This window comes from Mycteria americana, chromosome 12 (genome assembly GCF_035582795.1).
Source record: "Mycteria americana isolate JAX WOST 10 ecotype Jacksonville Zoo and Gardens chromosome 12, USCA_MyAme_1.0, whole genome shotgun sequence".
Taxonomy (NCBI): Eukaryota; Metazoa; Chordata; class Aves; order Ciconiiformes; family Ciconiidae; genus Mycteria; species Mycteria americana.
Window position 1 is genome coordinate 9,698,357 of NC_134376.1, and position 23,486 is coordinate 9,721,842.

General features: G+C 43.7%; 1 protein-coding gene across 1 annotated transcript in view; it reads right to left on the bottom strand.

Moving 5' to 3' along the window:
• Positions 1 to 5,056: 5,056 nt before the first annotated feature.
• Positions 5,057 to 23,486, bottom strand: part of IQCK (IQ motif containing K) — a 173,137-nt gene continuing 154,707 nt past the window's right edge. Inside the window, exon 10 of the transcript XR_012777535.1 lies at positions 5,057 to 5,080. The gene's annotated coding sequence lies outside the window, so the exon portion shown is untranslated. The remainder of the gene's footprint in view (positions 5,081 to 23,486) is intronic.

The window sequence follows — 23,486 nt, forward strand, 5'->3', positions numbered from 1 at the left end:
TGAACAAGGTAAACTGAGACCTGTCTGCCCTAGATGGATGCTGGGGAGAATCTAATCGCAGAGAAACATAACACAAGCAGTGAGAAGATGTAGACTTCTGCACCTACATTTAATCTGGCCAAGGAGTTCAGATTTCAGAGCCATCAGGTAGCACTGAGAAGGGGCCTTATCAGAATTTAATTTAAAATGATCCATCAAGAAGGAGGGGAGCGAGTTAGGTTGCCTTCCACTCATTTCACTGGGATCACAAATCTACTGTAGGGCATGCCTTGATGTTGATGAAGGGATCATCGAGCATAGCTCTACAGAGATAGTAACATACACAGATATCAAAGAACAGAGCCCTCAACTAGAACAAGTCCTAAAATACTCTCTAAAAGAAGACACTCATAGTCTACATTTCAAGGATAGCAATACCCCTCCCCTCTCCAATCTCTTCATTAGCCTTTTCCTGTGACTCTTGCTACCCGGTCTCAGCTGCACAGATACATCAGGTTGGGTTTGTCCTCCCCAGCATTTTCCCATTTGGAACCATGACACTTGACATTTTAGAGGACTCAAAACAGAATTAAAAAGAATAACAACCTGGTTTAAACGCAATAGTAGAAACAACATAGAACAAATGATCACGACTGCTGTAGCCAGCCTAAGCGAATGCCTGTCTTTCCAGCAGCCATCCAACCACCTACACACTGGCAACTAGGTTTCAGTCTGCTTCCTAGTAGGCTCTGGATGAATTTTTGTCTCATCCTCTGCTGTGGCAGTTTCTTAGATATTCATTGTACCCTTTTTTCCCCTCACTTAAACTCTCCCATTTGCAGGTATGAGCTCAACAACAAAATACAGCTTAGTCAGAGCCAACCTTTGCAGAGGAACAAACCCCTTCCACCGCTGAACAGGGGGTTTGCCTATTCCATCTTCAGCGTAATGTGCAAACAGCGTGGCTGTCATTATAAAAAGATCCTGGTAACAAATCTACAGACAGAACGCGTTACAGGCAACTCCACAAACTTCATTAAGTGTCTAAAAGCTTGTAGTCTAACACAAATACATACCTGACCCATCATTCTTGATGTCCAGTGTTCAAAATGTCACCTTTGGGAAAGTCCATGGAGGATAATAAGAGGTGAAAGGCAATCACCACCCATCCAAACATTTCCAAAAGCAGTCTGTCGGTGTTGAAAGCAGCTGTAGGTACTTTCAGGTGTTTTTTGGTGTGCCTGTGGTGCTAGGGCCCATGTGCTGTAAATCACAGAATGAGAGTAACTAATTAGCTAATTAGCATGAGATTAGCTAACATATATTTTCTTTATAAGCTCAGGGCCATGGAAGTATGCAGTGCCTCTATGGTCCAAAGTCCTGCAAAAAGAATCATAGCCTGCAGGGAGTTACTTTTCTATAAGCATGTAGAATAATTGCTTTGTAGCCAGAATCTCTGATTTGAAAATGAGTTTTTCTTCTCATTTCATCATTCTTTTTATTAGGACACACACTACTCCTTGTCCCAGCAGGCAAAGTCATGCATTCACCAGAGGTGACCTTCCCAGAGTGGCCGCATTTACTTATCTATCTGTTGTACAGGATGTCAGAACTGGGGAGCCTGCCTGCTGTTTTACAGAAAATAGCATTCATCATTCAAAAGAGAGTCTTATTATACTTATATTAAACTATGTTAATAGCACCTAACAGGGGGAACAGAGATAGCAGATAGTGTCCTCGGCTGAAAGCTGGGGAGCTGAACCCGATTGCCAACCTGAGCGCTCGTAGGGTGAAACTTTATCATTGAAACACACAACTTGAGTGACTTGGCTCTCAGGACAAGCAGCAACATATCTTTATGCTGTCTAGTCGTTTTGACCATAATGACAAGTGAATGACATTATCTGGTGATGATCACACTTTCTTCTAGTCAAATCTGAGCACTCGGATGAACATTAAGCTAATTTGATACACATTGATTGAGGATGAGGCTAGAGACAGTCATCTAGTTTCTCTGCGCTTCAGCTTCCCATTTGTAAAATGGATATAATATTACTTCAGGGGTGATGCAAGGACAAGTGAGTTCAAATTTGCAAAGGTCTCCATAACTGTTACTGATGGGAATAGGAACAACTCATACAGGTATGATCCTGATGGGGACAGCACACAGTGCAGCCTTCCCCATAACACCACACACAGTATGCTTCAACATGCTCTGTGCCCCGGCAGTAGGCTACAACCCTGTAAGCCCCACCAAAGAATATATCTAAGAGTTCTTCTTTATACGTGATTCTCATTTTTTTTAATGCTATAGTTTATGCTTAATAGTATATACAACTATATCTGAGAACTACAGATGTAGGTAGCTCCAAAAAACACAGCCACCTTTGTTGTATAGCACAAAGTGATCTTGAATTTAATCTCTGGTGCTACCTTAATCCGGCAAATCATCACAGCACAGCATTGCACATTGGGGTTCTCCATCTAGATAGGTTTTCCGATTAAAATTAGACTCCATTCTTGGCTAGTGGTAGAAGAGTAGATCCATATTTACAGGTTGCTTTACTCATTCTCATGAAGATTTGATGACACAATTTACCTCTTGAAATAATATTTAGCATCCAACTAACACCACCCATGGAACTGAAAAGGTAAATATATCAACATATAGACACATAAACATGCCTATAAGAATCTCTGTTATTAGGTCAGTGCTAACCTACCAACTACAGAGTATTTTCATGGTACATGAAGACCCTTAACTTACATTTAGATCTGCATAGAATGAATCAAGAATTAATTCCTACAAATAACCAGGCAACTCTAATACAGGAATTATTTTAGTGATTTCAGTGGAGCTGTCCTGAGCTGCACCAGCTGATGCATCAACTCACTGCAGTTACTTATGGTTGTAAAACTGCTGAATAAAAGGCTCCAGAGAAAAATGTCCCAGCACATTACTCAATTATTTCAAAAGTAGCACTGTAAATCAGCAAGGCTATCTGCACTGGATTTTAGGCTGAGCAGCTTCTTAGCTTTGTGTTAGTTCATTAATGCCAGGGAACAGCTGGGGTGTGACTACTCTGTGTATTTACTACACTGTTTGGAAAAGCATCTTATATGCTGCAGATAATGTTGCTCTGTAGCTAGGCTTTCTAATAACCAGTTTTGCTTTGCAAAGATGTATGAGAACTATAAACAATGATAGTACCTGCAGGTTCATCTTTTATTATTTTTCCTTCACAGCAAAGCAAACTCAAGCACATAAGTATATACAAGAGGCAATAAAAATGGCGAGCAGAATACAGGAGGCTCTTATGAATCAAATTAATAAAGTCACGTAAATCTATGCCTACATTGTTATGCTGATGTATGCAGATTTCTTTTGTCCATTTACGATGCCACCAGGTTACTTACTGGTCTCCACACTGGGGTATCATTCCCCACCAGGCAGTATTGATTTGCGTGGGTAAGTGTTGCAATCTAAACACAGGCAGCTGCAGCGATGCTCGCGTCTAGTTACTCGCGAGCACAGACTTCATTTGGAACTCCTGTCCCAACAATCTCTGGTCACCACAGCACTCACCCGTTGGACGTCATCATCGATGCCACCTCCAGCCATCCCAGCAATGGAGGCAAAATTCAGCTTTGCAGGTGGCAGGAAAAGAATGGCAGGGGTGGGTGGAGTGAGATGTCTCGCTGGGAGATCCACGATTTTCAGAGTCCGGTTGGAGAGAAGTCGGGATGTGACAGTGGGGATGAGCGAGGGAAGCCAGTGTCGGTGGCGAGAGCGGGAGGGGAGATGCTGGGGGTTTAGGAGGCTGTTGGGAGAGGAGGGCTGGGGGGGGTGAGTGGGATTTTGGAGGGGGGCTGCTGAAGGGATGGAAATGAGTGAGGCATAGCCCTTCCCTGTTTCCAGATCCTCTCTGCCTTCCCCCCTGTCCCAGGCACGGGACGTTTCACGCTGTCGTAGTCCTATCCCTGGCCAGGCACCGTCTGCCGGCACCCTCTGCGGTGAGGCTGAGGGAAAGGACACGGCCAGGAGGGGAGAGAAACCAGAGATTTCTGTTCCTGCTGCCAGGGAGGATGGGGAAAAGGATGAAGCCAGCGCTGGCAGCACCGGTGAGAGCCTCCCGCTCCTCCCTCCTCCCCTGGCAGAGGGCTGTGGGATCTGGGAGCAGGGCTGAGCTCTCTCCATCCCTCCCCACGGCCCATTCCCAGCAGCCCTGGACGAGGAGAGGTGTCCCCTGCAGCCTGCCGGGCCCGCAGCCCGCCTCCTTTGCCCGAGCTTGGGACCAGCTCTGTTCTCAGTCCAATCCCGAAATATTATATTCAGAATTACATAACTGAATTCACATCTAATTTAGCCTAACCTCATCAATGATTAAACAATTAAACTTATTATTGCTCTTCTATCTAATCCAGGAGGCATCGTAATGAAATAGCACGTCTGGAAGAAATGGAAACAATTGAGCAGTTGCAGACAGAGGTCCAGAGAAAGGACAAAAACCCAGCAAGGGCGTTTAATGAGCGTCTGGGTTACCACTTCAAAGAGCTTCACTCTTTCAGGCTTCTCGGCTCCCTCGGCATCTTGCAGACAAGATCGTTGTTATCAGTTACCAAATGCTGGTTGTAAACGTGAAGTACAAATTAGTGCAAATGTTATATCAGAGAAGCTGAGGTGCTGGATCCTTCCCATCCGCAGGTAACGGCCGCCCCAACACTCTGAACTGACGATGGTTTGGGACCTGGGTAGTGGAGAGACGGCCCTTCCTCCAGAGCAGCTCGGCTGTGACCCACCAAAGTTAGGAGAAGGATTCAGCTTTTGGGAGCCACCAGAGCACACCTTCATCGCTGCAGCTGAGATCCATACGGGAGGTGCTTTGACGTAACCGAGAATATTCAGTGATAAGGAATTACCGGTGGAAACACTTCACCTATGGAGAATGCTTTCCTCCTTTTTCTGCCAGATTTTCTTGGCACGCTGTAACTCCCATCTTTTCTCTCAGGCATTTTGGAGAGTTGGTTATTTAAGGACAAGGAGGAAAAATCAGTAATGTGCTACTTTGGCAAGGCTCTGAAGCTCATCTTCATTTAAAACCTGCCAATAGTCCAACCAAATACAAGAAAGTTTTCATTAAAATATTGCCAAAACACAATTCATTTTTTTAAAAGAGCATATCCATGTTAAAAAAAAATTGATGCAGAATTATTAGTGAACATCTACATCTCATCTCTACATCTCAAGCGTAAAACTAACATGCCTTTTGCAAATTTTCTAGAAATCTGGAGGAGGTTGAATGAAAATTGCTGGACCAAAATCCCTCTTTAAATCTGTTAGTCTGCCTAGCATTCAAACCACAGGCTCTCATGACCAGCTATGATTAGATGCAGCCCAGGCAACAAATATTATTTGCATAGTTGGCGTCAACAAAACCTGAACCTTTTCCTTTAGCTCACAGCTAATGCCACCTAAAGCTAGTGCAGAGCGTAAGGCTACTTCCTCTACACATCTGGTTTGTTTTCGTTAAGTTTCATCCTATTATTTCCCGCAGTCACATGGTATAATTATCTGATCTATAATTTACGCTGTTATTCAGAGCAGTAGAAATAGTTTACTTTATTGCTGCAGGAGCACAGCATGTCCAGATAACATCAATATTTTATTTATCTCTGTTTATGTATGTATTTGGTTATCTAGGTGCTTATTAAGTATGGACTTATTATAATAGCTGAGAATAAATAGCAACTGAAAAGAAGCAAAAATAAAGCTGGAAACAAAATGTGTCCAAAATGGTGCCTGCTCTTTCTCTCCCTCTCCTGCCTGCCGAGTATCTTAGAAAGAGAACGTTTTCAGGGCATTTCCAGAGAGCTAAACCCACCTCCATGATATCAGAGAGCGGATGCGTTATTCTCATTAGTCGTGTCTCTCACATTTCCAGAAACTGTAACGACTTTGTCTTTTAACTGGCAGATCTGAATTGAACCACTTGTATTTTCAGGGTTCTTAAAAGCAAATGAGATCCTTAAGGGTGTTGGTTTTAATCACCAATTTAAATTCCATCATCTTGACAGTGATAAAAAGTGACACCCAAAATTCGAGCAAGAAAGATGGTTTGACAGGTTTCCTTGAGTTAAAAGGAGCTTCATGCAAATAGACATGTTTACAAGAAGTGAAACAACTTCCTAATTTATTACAAAGTGACTCGGGTAATTAAACAGAAATTGGAAAATTCTGTGTTGGCTCAATTTTGTCTTAATACAGCAAGAGCATTAACAGCCCCAGTCTTCTGACACATTACATAGTGATGGTAGCTTCTGAAGCATTTAGCTTTTAATGTGGATTCCAAGTTAAGTGGGCTAAATACATGCAGAAAGTAGCAGAAAATTTCAGAAAGTTTATGAGCCTGATCCTGCATTGCTTGTGCATCATGAACTTCAGCGGATTCAATTCTGTGTGCAAATATATTATATGAATTGTTCAGTCATGTTTACTTTGGACTATATAGAAGGAAAAAGAAAGATTATTCTCTGATAGATGGGAGAAGGCAGATATAATCAGCACTGATAACTTGCTATACAGGTGTTCAGTTGTTGTCTCATCAACACAAAAAAATAAAATATGTGAATTATAATGCAGGTATGGAACATAAACATAATCATAAACATGTTTATGTTACAATCATATACCCTCGCTCAAAAATCACGTAACTTTTCCCTTTTACATATAGAAATAGTTTCTGAAACCTAATGATACTCATATAGAAATAGCAATGGGTGATTTCAACAAAGCTCCTTCCCTGCAGCTGCTCAAATTTTGTCAAGTTTTAAGAGAGAATCTACAGGGTTTTTTCACTTTGATAGGTAACGGAGAAGTAAGGGAGGAAAAGGTGCAGATCCAACACTGTAATAACAAATTGTACTGAACGTTTTGGACATGCTTGCTCAGCCATGGAGCTGGTTGAAATTTTGAGCAATCAACTTATTTTTAAAAATCTAAATAGCCAGTAAAGAAATGCAAAAAATCCACTTCTTTTCAAATCATTTTTCCCTGGGTCTTTTCCCTTCCACACCATTTTCACAAGCTTCCCAAAACCCAATTCACCTCCCTAGCTCTCCAGGTACTATAATACATTGTCGCAGCTCTCCTGTAGCAGTACATCATCTTTTATGCCACTATACAACCACCATAAAGACAGCATCCCTTACTGGGACTGCTGTCATGATGTGATATAAATAATTATAAAGATTGCTTGGAAAGGAAATTTCAACTCTCACAGCCCCTCACCTTCTCTTCAAGAAACAAACGTGGTTCTGAAAAATGGAGTCATATGATTTATGTGCAATTTTATGCATTTGATTTTTTTTGCATTTCACCCTAATTTTTCTAATATTAAATTGTGGTGTTACTATAGTCTATGTAATATAAGGTGCTTAAAGAACAAATGAGTACCAAAGGGAGCAGTTTTCTGGGACATATATATAGGCTTGTGCAGGTAGCCCATCATTACTACAGTTAGCATTACACAGTTCCCATCCCACTAGAATATTCAAGTACAAAGTACTGTAGGCAGCAAAATAGCCGCCCTGCCAGCAGGCCATTAGTTAGCTCATGCCAGACACTACATACATTATTTGTGGCAGGCTTCTACTTTAAGAATAATGATAAAAAAGCTTGTGATGAGAATAAGCCCCAAATGGTCCATCACTAGGAACTGCATGGCTTTTGCAAATACTTCAGTCAGCCAGCCTGATGTGCTGGATTAAACCTGACACCAGCTGGACAAAATACCGAGGTCTCGGGCAAAATAACATGATTTATTTAAAGACAGATAATGTTCAACTTCTCTAATGTCTAATGAAAGCTTCAGAGCAGAGGACCTCTTTGAACCCAAGGCTGAGAGACTTCACCACTATGAGCTACACCTTGGTGTGTGAGTGGATTAATTCAAATTGTTCTTACCTGTAGCCTGGGCACACTCAGGAGCCCCAGCCATGAACAAATCCTTCGTGCAGTAGGTCCTGCAGAAATACACAGAGAGCAGAGAGACCTGAGTCTGTTCTGCCTGGATTCACCCCAAAACCAGAAATGCTGGTGCAAAACTATCCCAGGAGAAATTAATCATTTAGGTTGGGAAGTTGTCTGATTGCATCCATAAAGTCCCCCACACATACAACACAGATACACGAGCACGTGTTGAAAACCGAAATCTAAAATTGTCAATACTGACGATGGGGCAGGGACGTGAATTACAGGCTCTTAAAATGATTACAGGGACATGTTCTATTATAGAAAACTGAGAATGTGTAGAAAAGCAAAACCCAAGCCTCACACTTGAAGGATTTTTTCAGTTGCCCAAGCAGAGCTCAGCCTCTGCACAAAACAACGGTGTTTGGACTGCAGCAACAACTGCCACACAACCGACGGGCTCAAGAACAACAAGCTGACGAGTGGATTTGGCATCCCCACAGCCAGAGCCCGAAGATTATTGCGCTGGAGCGGTGCATGTTGTCTTTATCACTGGAGTCCCACAGCAGATGGATACATGATGACGTTCACTGAAAAGGGATAAAGCTGCACATTCTTCTAACAACTGGGGCTCGCTCAGCATCTCGCCGTCCAGCCCGACCGGCAGCCAGCAGTCACCGCTCTCTCGTCGGGGCAGGCACCTGGCAATGAGAATGGCCCTACAGAGAAACGGGGTCACAGCTGGGCTCTGCCGAAGGATGCTCTAACCCAAATGCCAGCTATTTCCAAGGAATCTATTCATCTTCTACAGCTCTAATGCACAGTCATTGAATGCATCCCTTTCCTTGCTTCTCGTGACCCAAACGGTTAATGATTTCTTCTTTATAAGCCTAGGAGAAGATGGGCTTCCTCCTTGTAATTCAGACTAATGTTTACTCTGCAGAGACATGAGAGGGCCCTTCCCCCGCTGTACAGGAGTCCTTGTTCCTGTAACATAACCTGGCTTCAGTCTGGTTGTTTGAGCCTTCCCTCTGCCATTTCCATTACTACCAGAGAGCAACTCCATGTGTTTTGTTTTCTGGGTCATTTGCCAGGTTTGTGGTAGGTATTGACTGCTAGAAAGAAAACCCTAAAACCAAGCAGAGTAGAGTAAATAACCAGCAAACTGTTCCCTCTACTGCAGTTCAAAAATAAGTGGGAATTATACTTGACGAGCTTTCCTGAAGGCCAGCGCTTCAGCAGGATCGTAGTGTCTGCTTGCATAAAATACAATTTCAGTCTTGGAAACGGGCTAACACTTTGGCCTGCGCTCTGTTCTTGGGTTAATCCTGTCCTTAGCTAGGGACTCCAGCAAAGCTGACGCGAGGAAGCATCTCTGCAGAGGTGGCCCAAAGGAGAGGGTCTGGGTCCCTGCTCCCACCGCTCCCTCGCTGCCTGGCCAGGGAAGCAGGTCCCCAGGGTGGGACACTCCGGCCTCGCTCTGTTCCCTTTGAAGCTGCAGAGATTCGTGTGGGAGCAGAGTCAAGGCAGCTCCGTCACTGCTGAAAATCCCACCGGAAAGCCCAGGTTCAGGGCCTGTCTGGCTAAGAGCTGGGCTTACGTGCCCTCCTGGAAGAGGCTGCTTTCCCGAGCTCCTCTGCAAACTCCTGACTTGGAGGGCGAGCAGCTGTTCACAGCTTCCGAGAGGTTTTTCAGGTTATTCTGTCCTGATGGATACCTGCGAGTCCTGCCACTGACTCTGCCTTCCTCCCCCGGTGCCAGGGGCTGGCCGGCTCCCTGCAGAGAGGAACAGAAAATGCCATCCCAGGCAAAGGTAGTTTTATTAAGGAGAGAAACCTTGTTATTTCTTCCCCGGATCTTATTGGCTTTTTGTTGTTTCCATTAACTTTTATGACTTTAATAAACATGCCCAATTTTAAAAAATATTTTCCCGGCCTTGGAAATTGGATTTTCCATCTAGTCCAAATGCAACAGCCGTTTTAAACTGCTCACCGAGAGAAATCACTGAAACAATGCTTTTGAGTATTTTGTATTATTTCACTGAGAGTAACATGTAGATGATTTGGAATATAGCCGCTAAATTAATTGTGTTCATTGTTGTATAAACCCAGTGAAAGAGCAAAGACAGCAGAGTAAAAATATCTTTACCTATGTGATTACTTTACTTGAAGTCTTTTCTGCCCAGCTTGCTCAGTGGCCAAAGCTTAAGCATAGCGACTCCATTCGTTAGCGCATTAAATCTCTTTTGTGATGGTACAAGTCAGACTTAAAAATAGCAAGACTAATGCAGCGACTTGATGAGTCTTTACATAAAATCTGCTGGAAGTGTTAATGGTGCCCCTGTCTCAGAAACATGTAAATGATGGCAAAGAAAAGATACCATGCCCAGATGTAATCTAGTTTCCCTTCCAGTTTTCCTTCAGAGCCCACCAATCTCACAATTACTGGAGCACAGTGGTGGTTCAAAGTCACCTTTGTTAAACCAGCCAAGCTTCAATGTACGTGTGTCCCTGCAGCCCCCGTTCTGCACCAACGTCTGGCTGAATTAAAATAGGTGTGAACTCTTCCAAAAACTTGAAAGGTCTTTGCAAGAACTAAAAGTGTTACTTGATTACAAGTAAGATGGCAGTTGAGAAAAAAATCAAGCTAATTTAAGGATTGCAGGGCCTGCAAGGCAGTCCGGTTGTCCAGAGGGCTCTAGAAAATGAGGTCAGATATGGCACGGTGCATAATTACTCACACTAAATGCAGTGTGTTCACTAAATGCATTTAGTGTTCACTAAATGCAGCCGTGAACACTGGGTCACTATTAAAAGGCAACTTCACTGACTTTTAATAGTTCCAGAAGTGAAATAGGGAATTACTAAAAACCTGCATCCCTTTCTGAAAATGCAGTACATATTTAAATGCCTTTCCAGTAATGCCAGAATTATCATTTAGGAATACCTGGATTTTTAGTTAGCCTCTCTGGAATCCTATTTTATCCCGCCTATTCCAAAACAAACCTAATCAGTTTACAGCTACTGCAAGCCCCCAGAAAAATAACACCCAGTCTTTGTCAGAAATTGAGCTGCCCTTCCCGATGATTCCCATATTACTGCACTGGGGTAAGTTGTAATGAGATATGGGCAGTGAGATGAAGGCCTTCCCCTCTCCTCAGCTCATGTTCAAATTATTATTATAAAACCCTTTTCCAGCAAAACCATATTTATTTGGCCCAGGCCCTAGGGCAAAAATTCTCTATCTGATGTTTAAATAATGACAACCAATTTGCAGGATACTGGTAATCTTAGATCAATTGCCCACAAGCTGTTTAAAAAAATATTAAAACCTTTCTCTGCACACTACTCAGCAGAATGTGAGCGGGCTGCAAAGCAGCAGGAAAACTGCAGAGCAGGGAGAAAATGGAGAATCAAACCAACAGGCTTTATGACACTGTGCAATCAGCAGCTGCAAGCCAGAAGAAAAAGCTATTCAAAAGTCTACTTCCAGTGAAAACATTTGTCTTTACACCTGTAAGCTGTACACAGTAACTAGCTTTCTCCCGCTATATTCTTCCTTTGTTTTTTTCTCTGCTGGCTGAAACGTTCGGGTTTCAGTTCAGCAGGAACACATCTCCCTTCAATCCACTTCTTCCTAAGTAAAACAGGACACAGGGTGGGAAAAGTGGCCCTGAAGCGGGCTCTGAATGGCACGGCTCTGCCTCCCTTTGAGGCAACGGGACCGGCAACAGGAATACCTGCGGGGATTAGGTCAAGACAGCACCAGCAGGTGGGTGAAGCTGGCCACTGTTGATTGCATAGGAGACAATCCTTGCCCAAGACAAAAAGCCCAGGAGGTCAAGAGACAGTGCTGCACGCCTCAGCTGCACCCGCCCAGCGTGGCCAGCCTCCACCTACCCCTCGGGCGCTGCCTCCCGCCGGCAGGGCTCTCGGCGCTGCCCTACGCACGCACCACGGCAGGCAGCACCAGCAGCACCCCGGCGTTTGTACGAAGCTCTTGAAGAAATAACAATAATCTTTCCCCAGAACTGTAAAACCATCCAACAGCGTTCCACCACAGAGACAAAATTCTCCATAAAAATCTATATGGCACCCAAGCCGTCTCTACAGAGCCCTCTTCTCTTCAAGCTCATTCCAGTTTACAGGCTGGGTACTTATAGATTAAAAAAAGAGCACAGTAATTTGGTTTTGCCTCATAAGCAAGAGTTAGTTACAAAAATACGTGGTATTTTTAGTACAATCTGGGATATTGTAACTGGGCTACACAAAATATCTCATTTTGTAACTTGCATTTCTCAGCATTAAGGTTAACTCTGTCCCTCACTCTTGCTGTATGTTTCTGTGGCCAGTGGGCCAGTTCTGAATCAACTGGAAACTGGACACCTTGGGGTTTTTTCTTTCTGATCACACCTGATCAACTTAAGGTTCTGAATTTCAAAATATTCTGGTAACAAACATATCACTCCATACTCTCAAGAGGTGAAGATAACGTGGCATTATACAACTACTATTGCTGTCATCTGCCTACACACCTGGCTTACAAGAGCCTTCTATCATAAAACCACATTTAAAGGACTTGACTCAGCTGCAAGGAAGAAAATTTGAAACAAGCCTGCTGATTTCAGTGACATTTCCGTGACTGAGTGTAAACAAGATGCGAGCGCGGAGCCATCTCCTTTTGATGGCCCACAGCTTTCTTCCATCACTAGCAAGTAAGGCATGGAGCTACATCAGGCAAGGTGGCCTCTGCAAAGGATTTTTTTCTTCTTGCTGCACATCCCAGCCAAAGTTGGGCCTTTTACTTGGGGACTATAAAAGCCCCAGGCACAGAGCTGTAGGGTCCCCTCCAGCAATAATTCAGCCTCGCTGGAGACAGCCAACTTAATGCAATCTTAATGTGATAAACCGCTAACTTGATTGGATTCAATGAGATGTAAATTATTAGGTTCAATAAGTACACAGAGACCATTTCACCTTACGCTCTGCTCGGGAGGATTCTGCCTCCGGTCTCTTCATCATTCCTGTTAATTATATGCAATGCATCACAGAGACGAGAAAAGTCTGGGACTTAAGTTGTCCTCTGTCTCCTCACAAGCCACCACAGCATTCCCTTCTGTAGTAACATGTCTTCTATTGATAAAGAACTTTTTTCAGAATAGCTGCAGTCACTTATGGACACAGGTTGATCTTCAGCATGGTCAAAATTGAACTAAGAAACCTCTATTCATCCAGATCTGTGCAGAATTCCCATATGCTTAAACCAGAGAATATCTTCTCATCTGCTTTCATTTTTAGTAACTAAAATCTTTGTGGCAACAAGTAGATGTTTATAGCTTCTCATTCACTGAAAGATTCTTTAAAATCTGTTCTGCTGAACACAGAAATTAGTGCTACCATTCCAAAAAAGGGGAAAAAACCATGGGACACTATGAAAATATGTACAAAGATATTCACAGAAATATGAGTCCAAACCAGTGTCTCTGAGCTTGTAAAACTCAAGTGGGATTTACATTCCCTTGCGGTTTGTAAAGACTTTGAAAAGATTTCTTCTTATAACCTTTTTCAGATTCTCAAACAAGTGATGTTCCTTAATTTTATTTAGCTGGTGTACTTCTCATCAGAAAAAAGCGCTGGTTTACACTTTGTGCACTCTGCAATGCTCACCTTCTCTTCACCTTAAATTTTCCCTGTCTGCCATTTGGCAGGTTTTTTACCACCGAACCTCCTCGTGCAGTATTTTCAGCTGTTTCCAATTTACCATGATATAATTCGTAACTACCACCCTTTTTGACAATTAATCTTTGCTGTCATGAAGGCACACTTCCACTTTACAGATGTTGCTTTTTTTCATTGAACAAGTTCCACAGGCTTTTCTTCTTTAATATATAGTCCTTCATTTTAAAAGCCTTTGAGAAAATAACTTGAAATATATAACACACAATCTCTTAGTCCTATCATGAACATCAGACTGTACTGCTTAGCAGAGGTTGTAGGTATTCCTCCACTTCAGGCATCTCTGAAAGGGATTCTTTAAACAAAACACTCCTACTTGAATTTCTTCAATGGTTTTATACTGAATAATGCTCTGTCAAAATCAAAATTCTGATTGATGTTTTCAAAGGATTTGTTTAAGAGTTCAAAACCAAATCAGAATAGTTAATTTCAGACTCCACGTCTCGTGGAATTTTTCATTTTGCCTTAGAGGAGTGTTTCACTTCCCTGCAGGATCAGATCCCAAGTGATGTTAAGAAATGTTCCCCTATAATTCCCCAAACACAGCCACTCAGTATGACATTCTTCATGTCCTCTATGACGTTATTACATTTCTATGAGTAATGGTAACCAAAGAATTACCTAAGCAGAACAGATCTCTTGGGAGAACATCTAGGGAACAGAGCAAGGGATTTCCAGTTCACCTGTAACTCAATAGCTCTCAGAGGAGCAGCACAAAGCCTAAGCAACCCCTCCTACACGCCTGCAGCAGCCAGCCCCCTCGCACTGACTTCATAGCTCCTCATTTTCCTAGGTTAATTTTCTCCTGGCTTGGCATGGATCAGAGCTGGTCAGGGTCTGCCACCACTGAAGCCAGTTTTTCAGAGCCCCAGCTGACACGACACCGGGGACTACAACAGCATCACAGCTGCCGTGGACTAGCCCTGCAAATGTTTTCCAGCCTGATGAGAAAGTGGATTTGTCTCTTCCATCTGCTAAGAATCCAGTTCAGGTGTGAGAGGTGGCTGCTGGGTTGATCATCTGGCCCTAGATGCCTGGAGTATCACATATGGTTCTTCTCGTGGGGTTTTCAAACTGATGCCTAAGGCACTGATGCCTCCCGCTTTGAAGTTATCATCTCTGTTTCTCCTCTTTCAACTTAACACTGAGTTTTTGGACATGTTAATGTGCAGTTGCTAAGCAGTATCATGGCTAGGAAGCCAGTAATATCAGCAGTACCTTTAAAATGACACTTCTGGGCGTGTAAGAGCTTCTCAGGCTGCTCTTTGTTCTCAGATAGAACTGAGTTTCACACTCCCTGCAATTCTCAAAAATGCAACCTGCTGGCTGGCTTCGTCGGCATTCTTCATCTCGTTTATTTTCCTACACTCGCACAGACGGGTGAGTTATTTCTAGCTTATTACCAGTAAATAATGAGCAATTGCATCCCAGATTAGAAGATCCCTTTGGGATCCAAAACCACAAATGCTGCAGTATGGACATACAGATAATTAGAGACTGGTTCAATGCAAAATCCACTGAAATCAAGAGACAAGAGAGGAGGAGGTATAATGAGTAATTGCTGCTGCAACTTCTGCAGGGAACTTGTTGAAGCACCTCTAAAATATTTGTGGTATTGGATTTGGGAGAAGAAGGCACAAAACCAAGGAAGAGATTGGGAAATCTCTTCAGCTCTCAACCAGGACCTCTAGAGTCATCATCTCATCTCATGGTGAAGGAAAGTGGTGAACTTCTTAAGGACAACCTGGTTTGAGGAAGCAGCGTGGAGCATTTTGGGGTGTGAGGTAGCTTCAGAGAGAAGTAAAGCCTGGGCGGGCCTTTAGCAGGCAGTATCTTTACAGGCTTTGCCTCCAGAAAATTAAATTCTCATCCAGAACCGTGTATTTCCTTCCTGACTCCATGCCACCATGTGTTACTCTGAAAGGTCAGGTAGAAGCATTAGAGATTCGTTTTCCCACAAATTGTTAATAGTCAGTCTTAGAAACCCAAAAGGAAGGCATAAAGCTCATTCTGCTATATTAATACGAATAGGGACTTTTATTTCCCATTGACTTATGTGTACTTAGCTGTATTATCACCAGGTGTCAATGCGTAGCCCAAAGGATAAGATTTGAGTCCGGCTTTAATTAGTTTACTGTAATGAGGTAAACCACGTTTCACCTTTCCAAGGAAGTCATTATTTGCACTCTTCCTGCTTTTCAGTACTTGCACCACCTTCTTCCTTTGCAACGGGGGTGAAGCTACTGCCTGGTTTATTCAGAAACGCAGCAGAACCAGTATATACGGTATATACAGAAATGACGAGGAAATGCTCCTGAAAACGACACGATGGGCCAGAGGTAAGCAAAGGGTCAAATCCAGTGACAAGACAAACTGCTTTTAAGACACGTCACCTCATCAGTGTCCCGCTTTGGCAGCGAAGAGGCCGGTCGGCTGCCCTCTGCTCCTTCGGCCGTCGGCTGCCCTCTGCTCCTTCGGCCGTAGCCGCCTGCGTCCCTGCCGCACTTTGCATGTTGAACTTGACACAACCACGTCCAGCACGTGCGACACACGCCAGGGCGCAGCGAGCTCTGCACCGCGCAGAGAGCCTGCTGGGGACGTTCCTGGGGCAGAGCTCCTCTGGCACCGTGGGGCGAGGCTGCAGTACGCCAGGGACGACTCGGGAGGATGGCACCTGCTTAACACCACAGGTCTACTGGCCTGGGAGGAACGCAGCCGGGCCGGAAGGAAGGGTGAAATGGGTCTACAGTAGGGCTGGTGAAAATTAAATTAACAAAAATGTGGACTTTGAAGTTGTTTCCACTTCACAGGGGAATGACACAGGGCAGTTTCCCACACCTGGGAATTCTTCGCCAAGCTGTTTTTATACTAGGATCCAGAGTAGAGAAATACATTCCCTCTTCACTCTTCTGAATGCAATAACATGAAGGATTCCCAGGCTGGGGCTTCTCCCCATCGCTTTCCCTTAACTCAGAAAGCTTACAGAGTTTAAAAAGAAAATAAAACAATAAACTCAGACCTTCAAAAAATATTTGGGTATCAGTTCATATAGGACATTCAAGGGCGTTGGGGATGAAGTCTGCTAAGGGAGAAGTTTTCAGTTTTTACAAAAGAATAGGCAAATAAAATACTTATTTTTTAAAGGGAAGCATTTTTCTTTCAGAGTGGTTTAGATCCTGCTTTCACACAATGCTAGTCCCTGCAGGTGCTAAGATGGAGCAGCTCCTGCCCTCAGGGGAGCAAAGAGACCGTGGCTGCTTTATTAATAGGGATTTTTGTCTCCATATGAAATAAGGGCCCATTTTCAAAATGTATTCACGGGGGGCTATTGCCTAAGTGATCCTGAAAATCCCAGTTGTCAGCCTCCTCTATAGATACCTAAATATCTTCTAAAATTTTGCTCTAAGTAAAAATTAAGTAAGACACACACCCCCTCTCCCCCCCCGGCTCAGTATACTCTAAATAAGCTGCTCCTGGAGATTTGCATATTATTTTTTAGAAAAACGTATTGCTGCTGCAAAAATTTATCTCAGGTTTTAAAACCACCTCAGCTATAAAAAAGGATAATATTAAGCAAGAGAGAGTCATGAAATAAGAATGATCAAATACTTCCAAGCCTTATCATCAATAAAACTGTAAAGTTAGCCACACCAGTTCACTTCAGGGCATCTGCTCACATTTAATTGAATGATTGTTTTAATTTTTCATTGTTTAAAACCACTCAACCACTTATCAAAAGCCAGTGCTGCTCTTAGAGCCGAGCAGAAAAACTTCTCGCTCAGCTCCACGGAGAAGTCCATATTTTTTTAGGAATCCTGGACCCTGTGAGAGCTGCAGAAATACAATGGTCGGCCCAGACCCTCAGGCTTCCCAGGCAGAATTCCCTAAGTGGGATCAGATCCTCAGATGTCTCCTTGGGACCGTTGCTTGCTCTTATCAGAGGAAAGTGGGGTGCTATTTCCTCCCCCAAACTTTCAACAGGCTGTTTTCCTCTCTGGCATTTTGTTCCTTTAAGGAACCTCAGAGGCTGAACTTTGCATGAAATAATGCAGATAAAGGATAGGTGTCCTTCTCCAAACGGGTTTAGTATATGGATCATTTTCTCTGGAGTCAGATGTTTCCGGAAAGCCTGGATAACAGTTAAAGCAACATGTACCAGTATGGGCGCTGGGAACGTACCCATTACCTCGTTAACACAAATGATGCCACCACTCGGCACCTATGAGGTCTGAAGTCCTCAGCTCGTGTTGGGCACTGTACAAAAAGAAAACTGACCATCCCTGCCCCAAAGCCCTTCCACTCTATAAAATCATGCCAAAAAGAGAAGAAAAGCTTTTCTCACGCACCCAGCCAATACCATGGATGCCCCCTCTTCTACTAGCTGGCCGGATCAGGCAAGGTGGGTGCCGTCACGGTGGCCCGGCAGAGCCACCCAGTGCCGTGGTCTCTTCCCTGCCACACGCACCGAGGAGCAGCGGCTGTGCTGCAGGAAGGGGGGCACAGCCCTGCTCCCTGCTCCAGTCCCCCCACTCGAAATATAACCCTGGCCAAAGCCTGCAGCGGCTGACAGCCCACGGGAAAGCACATGAGAAGCAGCAAGAAGCAGCAGTCGGAAGAGGAGTCAGATTCCAAGTCAGCATCGCTGGGCTTGACAAAGTGCTTCAATATAACCTCAAAACTTCTCTTGAACCAAGGCTTTGATGTGTATCTTAACGCCCTGCTGATTACACCCAGGAAGGTGAGACATTCAGGTGAACTCCGTTTGTGGCAAAACGAGAAAGCCAAAGGAAAGGAAATCCATAACACTTGCACACATGCCAAAAAAGCTTCTGCTGTCTTTAGGAACGAGGAGGCCAAATTCTGAGGAGCGCTGGATTTTTCTCCATTGATACTAAGGGCATAAACCAGTGCAGCATGTTTAAGGTCCAGCCTCAATTTATTTTTCCAGGGCAGCTTTCCCTGCAGTATTCACCCCCAACAGACCAAAAGCTTGCCAGCCAGATCTCCAAATTAAGAGTTGTGCATATAATGGGTGTATAATTTGTCAAATCAAAATGTCTGCACCTTCCAAGTTTTTTGAATCATCCCCTATTTTTTTTATCTTCTTTGTTTAATTTACTTTTTTAATAACAGCTCGATTCTGGAATGTAAACACCATGTCAAAGGAAAAGCTAGACTGCTTGAGAAAAATAGTTTAGCTTCTCCAAAGAAATGTCTCCAGTGTCCCTCTGAAAGTGAGTGCTGAATATCATCTGAATTCACAGAAAGCTTCAGATTTGCTGCAACTGCTGCTGTTGTTGGGTTTGGGGTTTTCTTAAAAAATAAAACTCAGCATTCACTGAAAGCAACTTTCCATTATGAGATTGGCTCTACTGTGAGATGGACTCTAAAATCATGAGATGTTAATAACAAGCATTGGACTTTTCAGTGCCCTGGACCGTGAGCTTTTCCTAGTTCCTCAGCTCATCTGTGCAAGCTAATCTTTGCTGCTGTGCAGTACAGAAACTTATTTTTTCTTTTAAATGAAACTGAGAATTTTATGTAATTGAATGACTCCAGCATCAAATATTGTGATACAATCTCAATTTGGAAGCCTTGCAACTGCAGATGTCTTAGGGCTAAAACCCATCATTTCCCTGAGTCTAGACTGAATGGGTAGAATTACTGTGGGCTTTCCTCAGTACAGCAGATGGTGGAGGCTCCAGGGAAGCGGTTCCAGGTCCTGATTCTCCTTCTTATCCATGCCCTGTACTATGTTTAATAGCCCACTATTTTGCCACTGGCAAGGAAACTACCAAGGATATAGAGAGAGGAAACAGATTCTCTCATGCCACGTTCCTGTGCATGAAATCCACCTCATACTCAGCAAAGGCATGAGCGGAGGTGCAAGGGCCGCACTCTCATGCAGACGCCCACCGCAGCCTTCCTTACATCACGGAAACTTGCTGGGGGCAAGCTGCAAACAAAAATTAGACGCGTGCCCTTCCCCATCCCTGTGTGGCACAGGCACGTTGGAATCACAGGCAACAGCCCACCTGAGATGACAGCAGGGCCTGAGAGGCCCCCAGATTACACCAGACGGATGGCAAAATTGAGGCGAGCTGCAAATTCATAAAATTATGAAATCCCTAGGGCCCAGCGCAAGGCTAATTGTCTACATTAAGTCTTTGAGTGCAATTACCAGCGCTAATGGTTGCGGGGACAGATTCCAAATGAACACTATTTAAAACTTTCAGAACTGGAGGGTTTGGGATAATGCTAAAGCCAAGCAGATAATGTCTAGAAAAGAAGAAAACAAAATTGCGATTACAACTGGGCCATGCTCACTTGGTATTTTAAATCAAGTGAATGTTATACCAGGACACAGAACCTTGAGAAGGAACAATCTGGATTTTTTTTTGCAAATGCTGTTGGTGGTTGATATCCAGACATTGGTCATTAGATCTAGTTTTATTACAGCCATAAAAGAAGTGAGTCAACAGCTTAGTCACATCAGGCGGGATATGCTTCAAGCACAGCCTGAATGAAAGAATGAAGTTAAACACTGAGAAAGACAAGGTAATTAAAAAAAAGAACCCTAATAGTTTCTTCCCTAAAACAGCAAGAGATAACATACAGGATAGTCTTTGAGTAAGACTGCACGGTGTAGTGGGAGGGAGCAGGGTATGGATTTAAAGGAAATAATCTGGACATATCAGCATGTATATCAGCATGGCAGTTCGTGAGCTATCACTACCAACAGACCTTCTGGCCTTCAAGAGTACCAGGTATCTTCGTCTAGTAAAAGAAATGCAAAGAAAGATACGAAATCTGGTTCTTGTCCTACATCAGCATAAAATCTGCTGCCTGTTGACTCCATTTGTGCAGATTATCTAATTACTAAAGGCAGACACTGCTGGTGTGAAGGCTGTAGGATAAATAAGTCAAACAGGTCAGCAGGCTCTGGTAGCTTCAACGTGCCATGTAAGTATGGAGTGACCTTTCAAGAGTGATCCAGAAGAGAGTCTGACGGATACCTTAGAGCATTATTTATTTATTTTAAATTAAACCAGTAGCTAAGCACTGTGCCCGCAGGAAGAGAAAAGAAAGATACGGTGAGCAGGATGGGAAGAGAGCAAGGAAGGAAATCTTCGCAGATAAGTCAAAAAGATTGTGTCACTGCAGGACTAGAAATAAGTCTCTCACAGACAGCACAGCAGATTTATGCCACTCTAGGCTTGACTCCAGGAGGCTGGAAAGTTGGAGTGAGTTTTTTAGAATGTCATTTTATTTCAACGTGGGTACATGGCTAAGACTCAACACTGAAGGAGTTTAATGACACTACATTCTCAAGGGAAACATTAAATACATAGACACAGTCACATATGCCCTCCTATCTGATGGCAAGAACTACATTTTATATTGCAATAGATAATGTCAACGGGATTAGTGTTTTGTGAGTAACACATTGAAGAGCACCTCTCACGGTAGGTGGGGTGGGAGCCAGGGGACCACAGATCTACTCCTGAATCCCTGGGGGCCACCGAAGGTCTGGGCGTCGCCGATGTTACTGTAGGCAACAAACAAGGTCTCTGCGCAGCTGGTTTGCGCCATGTGCAAATAATGACATTAACTTCTCCTTTGGGATCCACAGATGAAATGGATGATATATTTGTACATGAGAAGGATTAATATGAGGAAAAGTGAATATGCCACCAGAGGGCAGTGAACGAAATGGGTTGTTTTTTGTTTGTAAGAGACAAGTTACAAGGATAAAACAACTAAACCAGCTAAATTCTACACACGTGTGCTTACAGACACACCTCATGGCCTGATTCGCTGATGGTTTATATCAGTTTGGTGCTGGAATGACTTGATGAGAATCAGCAGAGCGGAGCTGATATAAAATCGCTTTAAGGAAGTGCCTAGTCAGTGCCGTTGTGTTGGGAACTGAACACGTGTGAGGCAGTGAAACAACGGCCCAGGGGAGAAACCTTCATCTAGATACACACAAAGCCAATAGCTTCCAGCAGAGGGAAAGCCTCCTCAGATACCCACCACATGTTATCTCAGACACATAGCCAGGGACCCATGTGAAGCAGTCTTAATTCTCACAGATCCTTGGCCAAACTCAGAGGACAATGGTCTCTCCCCAGGGCCAGAGGCATTCCCTTGCCCTGCCCTGCTGGGACAGACCATCACCAAGCTTGCCCGTGCAAAGGAGGAGCGGGCAGGGCTGCGGGACACTCGGCCATTGACCCCAAGGGCTCTTCTGCATCTGGGTTCTCTTTGTGCCGGTGGGACACGATGACTACAATCACTGCTCCACCTCTCCAGTCCTCCCTTGTTGTCAAAGCATCCTCCACCCAAGGGAATATCCTTCCTATGGACTGGGAGAAGGTGGGGCTGCTGCTGCAGCTCTGCTGCGTTACTCTGCTTTGTCCTCAGAGTGCAATTACCCGAAACACAGAGTCATAAGACACAATTTACAATCCCTGCAGCTTTTTGGCATCACAGTGTATTGGCTTACAGATAGAATTTGTAGTAGGATGCAGCAGATAGACAGGGCACTCTAATTACAGATTTACATTAAGAGGAAGGTTTAAAAGCTGATAGGACATTATTAGAATAATGATACCTAGATGTTCTTCCAGCTGAACATCTGCCATTACTAATTAAAAACAAGTTAAAGTCAACTTGTTTAAAGAGAAATCAATATTTACAGAAACTAGATACTACCCTAATGTTAGACATGGTGCCGACCTAAAGGAACCTTCCCACATGCCATACCGAATCAAGGATTTCAAAAAGCACATTGGTTATAAATCAGTGCCTGTGCAAAAACTGCCTTTGTAAAACCGAGTCAGAAACTTGACTCATGTACAGCTTGTTTGTCTCTTTCATTAGTCAGCTGCCCAGTAGTTTTAAATGATTGCCACATAAAATGATACGTTACCCACTTTCTGAGACTGGGGTGCCATTTTTTCCAAAAGCAGGTTAGAAATTACATTTCGAGTGGCAGATGAAAAGAATCTTCTTGCAGCCTCTGTCTCCTCTGTCTGCATCCCTGATTGCTATTGAACAGAGTGTCATTTTGTGGAAGTGCACAGAATCTGCATCAATCTAACTACATGGGAATGTAAGAGTAAATCCTGGAAGTGAAGGCATACAGTTACAGAGAGTAAACAATTAGGCAAAAAATTACAATAGGAAATAGCTCTGAAATCCATTAGCTACCTCAAACTGAAAAACAAATGCTTATTTCATCGGTCATTGTACTACCGTCACAAAACAGAACAAACCCCTGAAAATGAGGCAACACTCGGCTGTCTGATCCGAGGCATATTTTAAGATCTACCACCAGTATCGTGCAAGAGAAGTAAAGTTCAGAAATACACGGTTTCATTCAAAGACTAAAAGGAGAGTATCCATCCCACAGCTGCAGGCAACTCATTGCTAGCACAGAACTGCATCAGTGCTCGCATGCATCCGGAGGAACTTAACAGAATTAACAGGGGAGTCACCTGCATCCCCTGGCCCAGGAGCACTGGCCAGTACAAAGAAAGGAAAAGGAAAGGGACGAAGTCCTCCTGATGGCTTGCCTTTCCCCTCTCACATAAACCCAAATCTACTGAAAAAAATTAAAGCCAAGTCTGACTCTGGAATTTAATTCTGCCATTGATCCGACAAAGCCCTTGCATATCAACTGTCAGGAGCAGGCGCACGACTATTAACTTCAGGCCTCATACTGAAATGTTGACCACTGGCAGCTCCCCCTGACTCCAGGTGAAGATCAGTGGCCCCTTTGGAAAATACCGTTCTGT